We start from the raw sequence: 11,210 nt of genomic DNA, 5'->3' as shown, positions 1-11,210 counted from the left end.
TTGCTGTCTGTACAGTTTCTTGGCACAAAGCCTTTAAAATATTGCTGGTGCACTCCTTGCAATTCATGTTATATAATTTCCCAGGTTGAAAGCAGTTGTGCCCATCCAGGTTCAACAAAAGTGTGCATAGGTCCCTGTGTGTATACCCAGAGGCTCACCATTTTTCCCTATTTGAATCTAAAAAGTTCTAAGATTTTGCCATCTTCCAAGTGATATTTTATTCATACATGTTGTAGAATTCCATATATGCCTTCATGAAAATCCAGGATACTATGAATGCTACTGTAGAGAAATTCTTATAATGCGCACACAGACAAATGCTGAATAATTTTCATACAAGAAACAGTGCCCTGTTGTAGAATCAGGAGGGGTCTAGTGAATATCAGAATAACAGAGTTGGAAGGGATCTTGGCGGTCTCTAGTCCAACCCCCTGCCCAGGCAGGAAGCCCTATACTATTTCAGACAAATGGTTGTCTAATCTTATCTTAAAAACTTCCAGTGTAGGAGCATTCACAACCTCTGGTGGTAAGTCATTCCACTAATTAATTGCTCTGTCAGGAAACTTCTCCTTAGTTTTAGGTGGCTCTTCTCCTTGATTAGTTTCCATTCATTGCTTCTTGTCCTGCCTTCAGGTGCTTTGGAGAATAGCTTGACTCCCTTTTCTTTGTGGCAATCTTTTAATCCAACCCCATGATGCATACATATTATGTCTATCTATATTTATCATACCCCATGCATTCAGTTGTTATTGAATGCATAGGCTAGAAAACATAAGAAAAATCCCGCTGAATGCTAATTTAGTACAGCATTCTGTGCCTGGTAACCAGAAACTTTCAGGGAGCTCAGCAGCATCTTCTTCTACCATCCTTTTACAGCAACCAATATCTAAGATTTGTTATTTGTGATACAAGATATAATATATGGCCATCAAGACTAGTAGGCATTTTTAATCTGATCTTCCATGCAGTTCGTTTTAAAGCTTTCTAACTAGTGGCCAACCTTGCCAGTCTGAGGGCAATGAAGTGAACCTGTCTCACTAGTAACTGAGGGCAAGATTAGGTATTCAAGAACCTCCTGGCTGTTTGAGCTATCGGCCAATGGAAAGGGCTGCCATGTGAATTAGCGACTTATTTTTCGCTGTAGATCTTCAAACAAAAATGGTCATCTGTCAGAAATGATCTAGAGCAGTGGTGGTGAACTTATGGCACGGGTGCCAGAGGCTGCACTCGGAGCCCTCTCTGTGGGTACACGCACTGTTTCCCCAGCCCCGCCTCCTCCCATGGCCCCCTCCTCAGCCACCCTGGAGGAGAGTCATCCCTGGGCACAGTCCACGCAAAGCAGCACAGCCAAGGACATGGTAGCTGGGCAGCGGGGCAAGACTCTGCCCTTGCGCCCCATCGCATACAGATGCTTTTGCGGGGCACAGGCAGACGGCATGGCCACCATGGCACTGCTGGGTTGCCTGGGTGATCTGTGGTGGGCCGTGGAGGTGGTGGGTAGCCCAGTGGGCAGGGTGGAGTGGGGACGGTTTTTGGGCACTCCATCTCTAAAAGGTTTGCCATCACTGATCTAGAGGATGCTGCACTAAGTATGTGGTTTGACTAGACCTTGGCTCTTTTATGACTCGTGGACTTCAACTCCCAGAATTCCTGAGCCAGCCAAGGTTGCCTACCCCTGGACTAGATCATCTCTAAGACCATTTCCAACTCCATAATTCTTCTAATAGAAGAAAATATACTGTATGTAGCTCAAGTTTGAACTGTGTTGTCCTTGCTGCTCGCTGACCTTAGTTATTTTCATGCAGGCATTTCATTACCCAGTTAGATAACATCTTTAGTGCTAAAAGAGAATGGGGTTTGCTCTCCGTTTATATACAGTAGCTTGCCCTTTCAGTTGGTGGGGGATATTGTTTTCTCTTTGGCAATTCTTTAACTAGGCTTTTATTTACAGCTAGATTGTGTATCTAGTGTTAATCCCTACATATCTGGGTATTGATTACTGACAATGAAATATTCCGGTTGTTTTCTTTCCTTTTTATCTTGTTTATTGTCTTTGTTTAAAGGTATGTAGCTTTTGCAGATCTCTATGTGCCTGCTGATAGCAAATTTGTCTGAGTGCCAAGCTTCCAGGAATTCCCTAGCTTTTATGAATATAGCTTGGTCTAGGATGCTCATAGTTTAACAGTTGAAACTATGGTGAGGTGTGGCCCTGTGTGGTGAAATTAAGGAGTTTTCATAATATCTTCTGACTGATCATGTTTATGGATGTGCTCTGTTAATCTTCTGCTTGTCTTTCCTATACACTATCTATTACCATCCTTACACTGTATGTTGTAGATGACACCTGTTGGGCAACTGGGTTGTACATTGTAAAAGCAGTCTGTTTTCTCTTTCTGGAATTCTGGGTTGCTGGGGGTATGTGTACTTGTCTGAGTAATGTTCTTACACAGGTCATCTTGTGGAAGGTTGGGCTGTCACTTTGAAAGTGGAGCATTTGGTTAGTATGGGTGGTTTTATAATGTACTTATGTTTCCTATTTGCCCCCATTTCCACTGCTGATGAGGGTGTCCTGGAAAGATATGTTGTTATTGGTTTCTTCTTCCATAAATCTATCATTCTATGAGATCTGTTGTACATTGTGTAAAGCGGGGCTTCCTGAATCTCCTGCATATGATTTAGTGGACAGTTTGAAGTTCTAATATTACAAGACAGTCAGAAATATTCTTTGCCTCTATACTTTCTATGTGATGCATTTTTATAAACCTTTACTTTGGCTTCCTACTCCCCTTCAACCATGACATCGTTTTTCTTGGGGGGGGGAAGAAATTCTATTTCATTTCTTCTCTAATCTGAATTTTAATCAACACTAGAATTCTTATTTTTCTGTCTGTCTCATACCCAGAGTGCCTCATTGCAAGGCTCCTCTCAAATAATACACTAGGACCTACTGTGTGTTCTGGGAAGCCATGTCATCCAACTTTTTCCTGTTGCAGAAGAATACTATCCAGGATGATCTTCCTCATTCTAAAAGAAAAAAGGCATTGAGACAACATGTGTCTTGGAGCGCTGTCCACATAACCCACACAACTTTGTTACTGAGGTTACAAGAGAGAGTTACCCCCTCACCAGAGAGTGGTTCATCTGTTTCAGAACCTACTTTGGGTAGGGTGCCTAATTTTGCTGTCAGGAACTGAACTCTCTTCACTTATTGGTATAATAAATAATAAAGGAAACTGCCAGGTCCTGAAAGGTGATGATTAGAATGCAGATTCTACATCTACCATGCCTAAACTGTTACCCAGAGAGATGGTAACGGAAGGTTTGTGCTGTATCATGGTCCAACACTTCAGACTGATCAGTCATTGCTGCCTGTGCACTTGGTGGTCCTTCCCATCTACTGAGATTGGATCAGGAAACCTATTGGCAGCAATCTGGTATGACTAAATGAAAGGATTAGTTTGCTGCAACCACCAGAACTAAAGAAAGTACATCCGGATTGGCTTCCTCTATATTTGCATTGCTACTCTTTGCCTTGGCCTGAATCTTTTCTGCTTTCTGCTGTGCCATTATATGACCTTCTCATCATTGTTTTGTGGATAAATGTACAAATTATATGTATGGTTTTATTCTTTATTTAGTATGTTTACTTAAAAATATAAAGAGACGCATTATACTCAGTGTATAATGTATATACCAGGGGCAAAGCAATCTTTTTATGGCAAGGCACTTCTTCAGGGGACAAAGTGGGCTGTGGCCAGAAGCCTAGTGACATTGTCATAAAATTTTTGTGGACATTTTCGAAAACATTTTTTAGACGAATAGATACATTAAGGACCGACATAAAACAAACAGTTAAATTTTGAAGTGGCGTTATTTAATGATTTTAGTTCTGATTTCTGCAAAAAGAAATAAGAGAAGAAAGGGAGACTGTGCTGCCAAATAAATGGGTAGTTATGCTGTTTTCATAACATAATTTCAACAGTGTGATTTCATTTTGGTGTGGGAGGTACAGAAATGAGGCTGGGTGAGTGTGTGAATTAAGCCATTGTTCTACAATAAATACATTCAAGTGATTGGCAGCGGTTTCCAGGGTTTCAGGCAAAAGTCTTTCTTACTCCTACCAGGAGTTAATTGGAATAGAAATGGGTACCTTATGTATTAAGAAGCCCCATTTGCTCCTGAGGTTGCTCAAGGTACTGTACATAAACTTCCTCCTGGTGTGATTTTTCTCACAACAAACCTGTGAGGTGGGTTGGGCTGAGAAAGAGTAAAAGACCCTATGCTACTCCCTGACATCCCACAATTAAGAATGAATTTGAATCTGGACTTCCACATGCCCAAGTCCACCTTCTTAACTGTAACATATGACTGACCTGTTAGTATTTCCAAAGGGAAAGATAGTCGAAGCAGAATTTTTAGAAGGAGTAAATCAACAAAGTCCACAGAATTACCCCCAAGTCTTAAAGAATCTGAGCCTTGCCTGAGGAGAGCAGTGACTTTAGAGAAAATGGGAACAGACCTTCAAACATAAGAAGAAGGGTATTTAATTAGGAGGCTCATTCTAAATCTGGTTGGTATATATTACTGTGGGGTTTTTTCTCACTTTTTTTTTAATGGCTGGAAAATCTCCATCAAACAGACTATCATAACTTACAGTCCAAATAGGTGAGCACACCTATCCAACTGTGGCTGGTCCCCCAAAACTGAGCAGAGTTGTATCCAGTTAATACTTGAATGGGAAGCCGAATCCCAAAAAGTTTAAAACTTCCAGAAAATGTAGTGCTAAATTATTTCTGTATTATTCCCAAGAAAACTACATGGATAGGTAACATAGTCAGTGGAAGTTGAACTGGAGAAGTCTTTACTTTCTCCTAATATATGATTTGTGAGCAACTTACCCTTGTGCATAACTGATTCAAATATATTTAGCTTATACCCAATCTTTTTTCTAAAAACTGTTTCACAAGTATCATTTTTGCATACAACTTCCCAAATGTACATATCTGACATATATTTTAAGAAGAGAATGACAGATGGTAGTGAACTCCATTGATTGTCCATGCTCTGAGAGGAATTTGTGGTTTGTGCTATTTTAATCCCATAATGAAACCCATGATCTTTTACATCCGAGACATAATCCTTTCCCACAGCATTGTGTCCCTGATCTAATACATTTCCTGATATTTGCTCCTCTCAAGAAAAAATGGTAATCATGTATTGTGGGCATTTGTGGGAACTTTGCATGGAAATGAATTAGATCAAGAAAAAGTTTAAGTTTTTTGGCTTTTAAAGAAATGCAGAGTCATGTAGAATAAAGTGTATCTTTGGTTTACATCCAGTGGTGGGATTCAAATATGTGAGCAACCAGTTCTCTGAATGGATGCCACTTCTGAAAGTCCATTCTGGGCCTGGGCAACAAAAAATTAGCTACCAGTTCTGCCGAACTGGTGTGAAGTGGCTGAATCCCACCACTGTTTACATCCTTTCTCTTTAAGACTTCATTGTATATGTATGAAAAAAGCCAATAAACAGAACAAATGAATTGATTACACTTAATATTAGTAGGCTAATTTAGCATGATAATTGGCAAATCATGTCTCAGGCTTACCAGAATCATGACATATGAATGTGAAATCTAAAACAGAGCTTAATAGTGAATTAGAAGAGAGATTGTCAACCTCGTCAACTTTAAGTTGTGTGACTTCAGCTCTCAGAACTCCTCAACCACATTGTTGAGGTTGAGAAATGCTGGATTAGAATATTTAGAAGAATGAAATGACCTTTATTTTCAATTTTAGTTTTAAAATGTCTCTGCAGTCCTTTTTTTATCACAATGTGTTAAGTCACCAGCTCATACATTTGGCAGGTTTTGCAATTGAAACATGTGTAATCTTTGATAGCATTATTACTTCAAAGCACTATTTCTTAAAGTGTGGTGCTAGCACCCCTTGGGGTCCCCCAAGAGCCCCTCAGGGTCTGTGAAATCTAAATTAGTTCCAGCCTATGTTAAAAAATAATGCAGTATTAATAGCTCATAATGATGATGATGATGATGATGATGATGATAAAGTTGGAAGGGACCTTGGAGGTCATCGAGTCCAACCCCCTGCTCAGGCAGGAAACCCTATACCATTTCGGACAAATGGCTGTCCAGTTTCTTCTTTAAAACTTCCAGTGTTGGCGCATTCACCGCTTCTGGAGGCAGGTTGTTCCACTGGTTAATTGTTCTAACTGTCAAAGAGTCCTAAAAACAATTAACAATGAAAGCATCACATTTAATTTTTAATATAGTAAACAAAAGCTCCTTGGGATCCTACATAATTTTTAAAACTGAGAAAGAGTCCTGAGACAAAAAATTAAGAACTACAGATAACTCATCTCCTATCAGATTTGGGGGGAGGGGATCTAAAACATTATATATAATCTCAATTTAAATTTGATAAGCTGTGACAACATAAATCAAACCACCATGCACATGTGCATACACACCACACAAATTTAATATTAACACAAGAAATTGTGTGTGTGTGTGTGTGTGTGTGAAAATATATTACATAGGGTACAAATGTATATCATTTGAGGCTGTGATCTCCCCAAATCTTGCAAATTTTGTTTTTAAGATTTCCCAGTGATACATTATTGAACTTCAAAGTTCTTCTGGTGACAGCTTGCAGAAGACTAGACAACTGGTTGTGCCATCAATAGTAGAAAAAGAAAAGAAAAAAATGTATTTGGAATTTTTAAAATAACTTCCCTCCAAACAAAGGTGGAGAGCGACCAGTGGAACATCATTTTATTCCATTAAAATGAGTCGGACAAGTATTTGGACTACTGCAACGCGTTCTACATGGGGCTACCCTTGAAAAGTATTCGGAGACTACAGTTGGTCCAGAATGCAGCCGCGCGAGTGATAGTGGGTGTTCCTCGATACACCCACATTACACCTATCCTCCGTGAGCTGCACTGGTTGCCTATTGGTCTCCGGGTCCAATTCAAGGTGTTGGTCATTACCTTTAAAGCCCTATATGGCTCAGGGCCAGGCTATTTGCGAGACCGCCTACTACCTCATAGTTCCCTACGTCCGGTTAGATCCCACAGGCTGGGCCTCCTTCGGGCCCCGTCGACCAAGCAGTGCCATTTGGCGGGGCCGTGGAGGAGGGCCTTCTCTGTGATGGTGCCCACGCTTTGGAATCAGCTCCCCCCGGAGATTAGGACCGCTCCCACCCTGTTGGTCTTCCGTAAGCTACTTAAGACCTGGCTTTTCTGGCAGGCCTGGGGTTTATAAAACCTTACCCCTGGATGATTGTTTTTGTATTGTTGTTTGTTATGTTTTATGTGTTTTTTATTGTTAGCCACCCAGAGTCCTTCGGGAGTGGGGCGGCTTATAAATTTTAAAAATAAAAATAAATAAAATAAATTTTCTACATTGTATTTTAGATTGCACTATTTGAACATGGTTTTTGCTAGGATAATCCTGCCCATGCTTTGGGTGCTTCACCTCCAATGAAAGGGTTGTGTTTTTTTAAGCTGGAACAATATCCCTATTGTATCTTATTCTAACAAGGTCTTGTTCTTTTATATGCCAGGATGAGGCAGACTTCCTTGGTAGTATTGTCTTCAGTTCATCCCTAAAGGCAGCAATTAGCCAATTATTTAGTTTATTATATTTACATTTAGGCCGTCATAATTTAGATGTAAACCAAATGAGAATGCTGTCATTTGGATTTTAATTCTGGACACTAAAATATCTTGTGGTGGCTCTGAATTAGATTTATATCCCTTGTTTTCAGAATGTTTCCTACTTCAGTGCATTGCATCTCAATAGATGGAATGCCCTTTTATTCTAAGCCATCATTCCCACCCTACTCCACCCCTCCTGCCATAGAATTTCATAGTATACAAATATATCTTCGCTCTTCCTCCTTTTTGAAATGGAATGTTGGCAGACATAGTAAAGACTGAGTAATTTGGCTGGAAGCTTTTTGAAACTGGAAATTAGGCAGATCAGAGGGTGAAAAGCAGAACAGAAGGGCCACACTGGCACAGAGTCACTCTGACAAATCCGCAGTATAGCTTTGTACTCAAAAAAAGGGTGTAGTAATTATTCTACAAAGAGCTGCCGGAATTTTATTATATATTTATTATCGAGGAAAGAAGCTTACCTCTATGGGGAGGACTCCAAGCAAAATCAAAAAGGATACCAGTTTTTCAACTTATACAAAATTGAGAACTTGAAAACTTTATAGAAGTAAACATTTATTTGGAACATGAACAATTTCCAAAAATAGAACAGTAATATCTTGAATTTTGCTGACTATATATGTCCTGGAGCTTTAAGAGGTTGGTAATTGCTCATTGGTCATTTCACCCTTCTGATCCAGAAAACATGGGAATTCTTTCTCATGCTTGTCCTCTAATAATCCTAATGTTGGGCAGTTCTACAACCAACCAAATCTTTAATAAACTCACTAATATACCATGCAAAATTATTCATTGATTCTTTAAGTACTTGATTGCATCTCATTGAAGTGAGATTTGATGAGGAAAATTGTGCAGTTGGAGCATAAGAAGAAATCACATGGACAAAGTTTAGAGAACGTAGAAATTTTAATAGAGTAGCAGAGAAGATATTCCTATCCCAAAATTGAGAAGGCAGAACTGCCCAGCATTTAACTCACTTGTTGATTATCTCACCTCCCACATGAACTGTGACTCTTCGGGGATATAATGAATCTGTTGGATTTGCTGGAGATATATACTGATTCAGAGTTTAAAGCAAACCTGTCCATTGCTAAATCTGTATGCATACTCAGTGTGTGTGTTTATGCATTTATATGCATGAGGAAAAAGTGCTTCAAAACAATATCTAACACCCATCTCTCTCTCTCTCTCTCTCTCTCTCTCTCTCTCTCTCTCTCTCTCTCTCTCTCTCACACACACACACACACACACACACACACTTTTCATCCTAGTTTTATTAATTTTACTCAAATCAGTGAACATGCACAATGTTCCTTCATCCTCCTATCTTCCCCACAACAATAATCCTATGAGGTAATTGGACTAAGAGAGAGAACGACTGTCCCAGCAGCTTTTGTGCCTAAGGTAGGACTACAATTCATAGTTACCCAGTTTCTAGCTGGGTACCTTAACTATTAGACCAAACTGGCTTTATATTAAAGAAATTGCTTATACTGGTCAAAGGAATAGTGTTGACATGCAAGTTTAAATATAGAAACTGATGTAGAAATGGTCGAAAATTAGCCAAACACTAAAATAATGGGAACTGGAGCTGATTATATGTTTTCAAGAAAAGGTAAAAATAAAGGTTTCCCCTGTCCAGTAATATTTGACTCTAAGGGGTGGTTCTCATCTCCATTTCCTAGCTGAGGGAGTCAGCATTTCTGTGGACATGTGGCCGAGGCTCACAAAATGCTGTTATCATCCAAAATGGTACCTATTTATCTATTCGTATTTACATGCTTTCAAAACTGCTAGGTGAGCAGGAGCTGGGGCAGGAATGGGACCTCACCCTGTTGTGGGCACTTGGGCCTTGAATCCAAGCTGTCAGCTTTTCAGCCGACAAGCTCAGCATCTTTAACAGCTGAGCCATTGTGCCCCGTTTTATGTTTTGAGATATGCCCACTCTTATCTGAATATACAGAAATAAGGTACTAGGCAAACAACAGACAGTACACGAACTTGACTAGGTAGGCTGCCTTTGGCTTGCAGACCACAAATTAGAATGATCTGACCTATTTGACCATGAATAACTCAGGGCTACCTCTGCGTTAGTCATGGGCAGGACAATCTCCTAAGGCCAGTATTTCTTACACCTCCTTTAGGGTCATATCTTGGGCAGCCCTTCCTTCTGCCATTTGCATTTTAGGCACAAATATTTGCAAATGACTTTTTATTCAGAAGCACTTGCCTTTATACATGTCACTACATCAGTGGTTCTCAACCTGTGGGTCGGGACCCCATTTGGGGTCGAATGACCATTTCACGGGAGTCATCAAACAACGCAATCCGCCATTTTTTTCCCCTTTTCCTTAGCTGTGCTACTCCCTTTTATTCTATTGGCTTTCAAAAGCCAATAGGAATTGTCCAGGCTGTCTCTGCCCTGTTGAGTCCGCCAAAAGTCCCATTCTGCAAACGGTGCTGCACCAGTTGAGTAGTCCTTGACTTACCACTGATTGAGTAGTCCTTGACTTACGAACGGTTGGGGGTCGCGGCATTAAAAAGGTTGAGAACCACTGCACTACATGATAAGGCTGTTGCAGAACCATTTCCTCAAGTCTTATGTCAGCTGTTACCATGGAGATGTTTTGTACGGGGTGATATTATTGTTTCAGAGCTGCAAATCCTTGGATAACTTTCAGATGCCAGCATATTTAGAGTTAACTCTTTATCTCTGTCTCTCTCTCTTTTCTGACATATAGTGGTCATCTGAATTTTTGCTACCCAGATTTGGTGTGGTTAGCCTACAGTTGGGGGATGCAGCTCCTGTCATGTTGTAAGGCTAAGGCTGTGAACAGTGTACAGCCTTGATTCTTTGAACCTATGCCACAAATAGAGATATACTGTAAATAAGATAGAAATTCAATATGCTATATCTGTTGGTGTTAGAGTAATTTCAAAGTTGACTTTACTTGTTAATCATACCCTCCTCTTCATTAGGAGTTCAAAATGGTTTCCAGACAATTGTTTTTATCCAGGAATTTTAAGGCCTGCTCATATTTCATTTCAACAACATATCAAGGGAGACATACAGATCACGCTGTTAAAAAATGTACAGTATTATTTTGTGGTCATGCCCCTTTCTGGACAATGTTTTTATTATTCCCACAAATTTACAAGTCTCAAATTGATGAACAAATTGCAGTTTAAAATTATCTTCATCTGATTTTTTGCTACTTTTAGGCCAACATAATAACAAAAAGCATTCAGTAAAATGGGATGAGGATCAAGAGCGAGAAAGGTTTTCCTTTCATTTACTTTTACTAGCTTTCATCTTTCAATTTGTTTCATGTGTTTCCATTTCTTTTCTTCTTCTCTTTGATTACTAAAGAGGTTCATTTTTTTCTATTTTCAGAATTACAATGGATACGGTAAATTTATTTCCTTGATGAAAATTATTGCAAGGCTGCTTTTTTAAAAACAACAACAACAGCTAAAACCTTTCTCCCTTGTTTTGTTTATGAGCCTCC

This window comes from Crotalus tigris, unplaced genomic scaffold (assembly GCF_016545835.1).
Source record: "Crotalus tigris isolate CLP2741 ecotype Arizona unplaced genomic scaffold, ASM1654583v1 scf7180000017568.12009008, whole genome shotgun sequence".
Taxonomy (NCBI): Eukaryota; Metazoa; Chordata; class Lepidosauria; order Squamata; family Viperidae; genus Crotalus; species Crotalus tigris.
Note: the sequence above shows the minus strand (reverse complement) of the source record.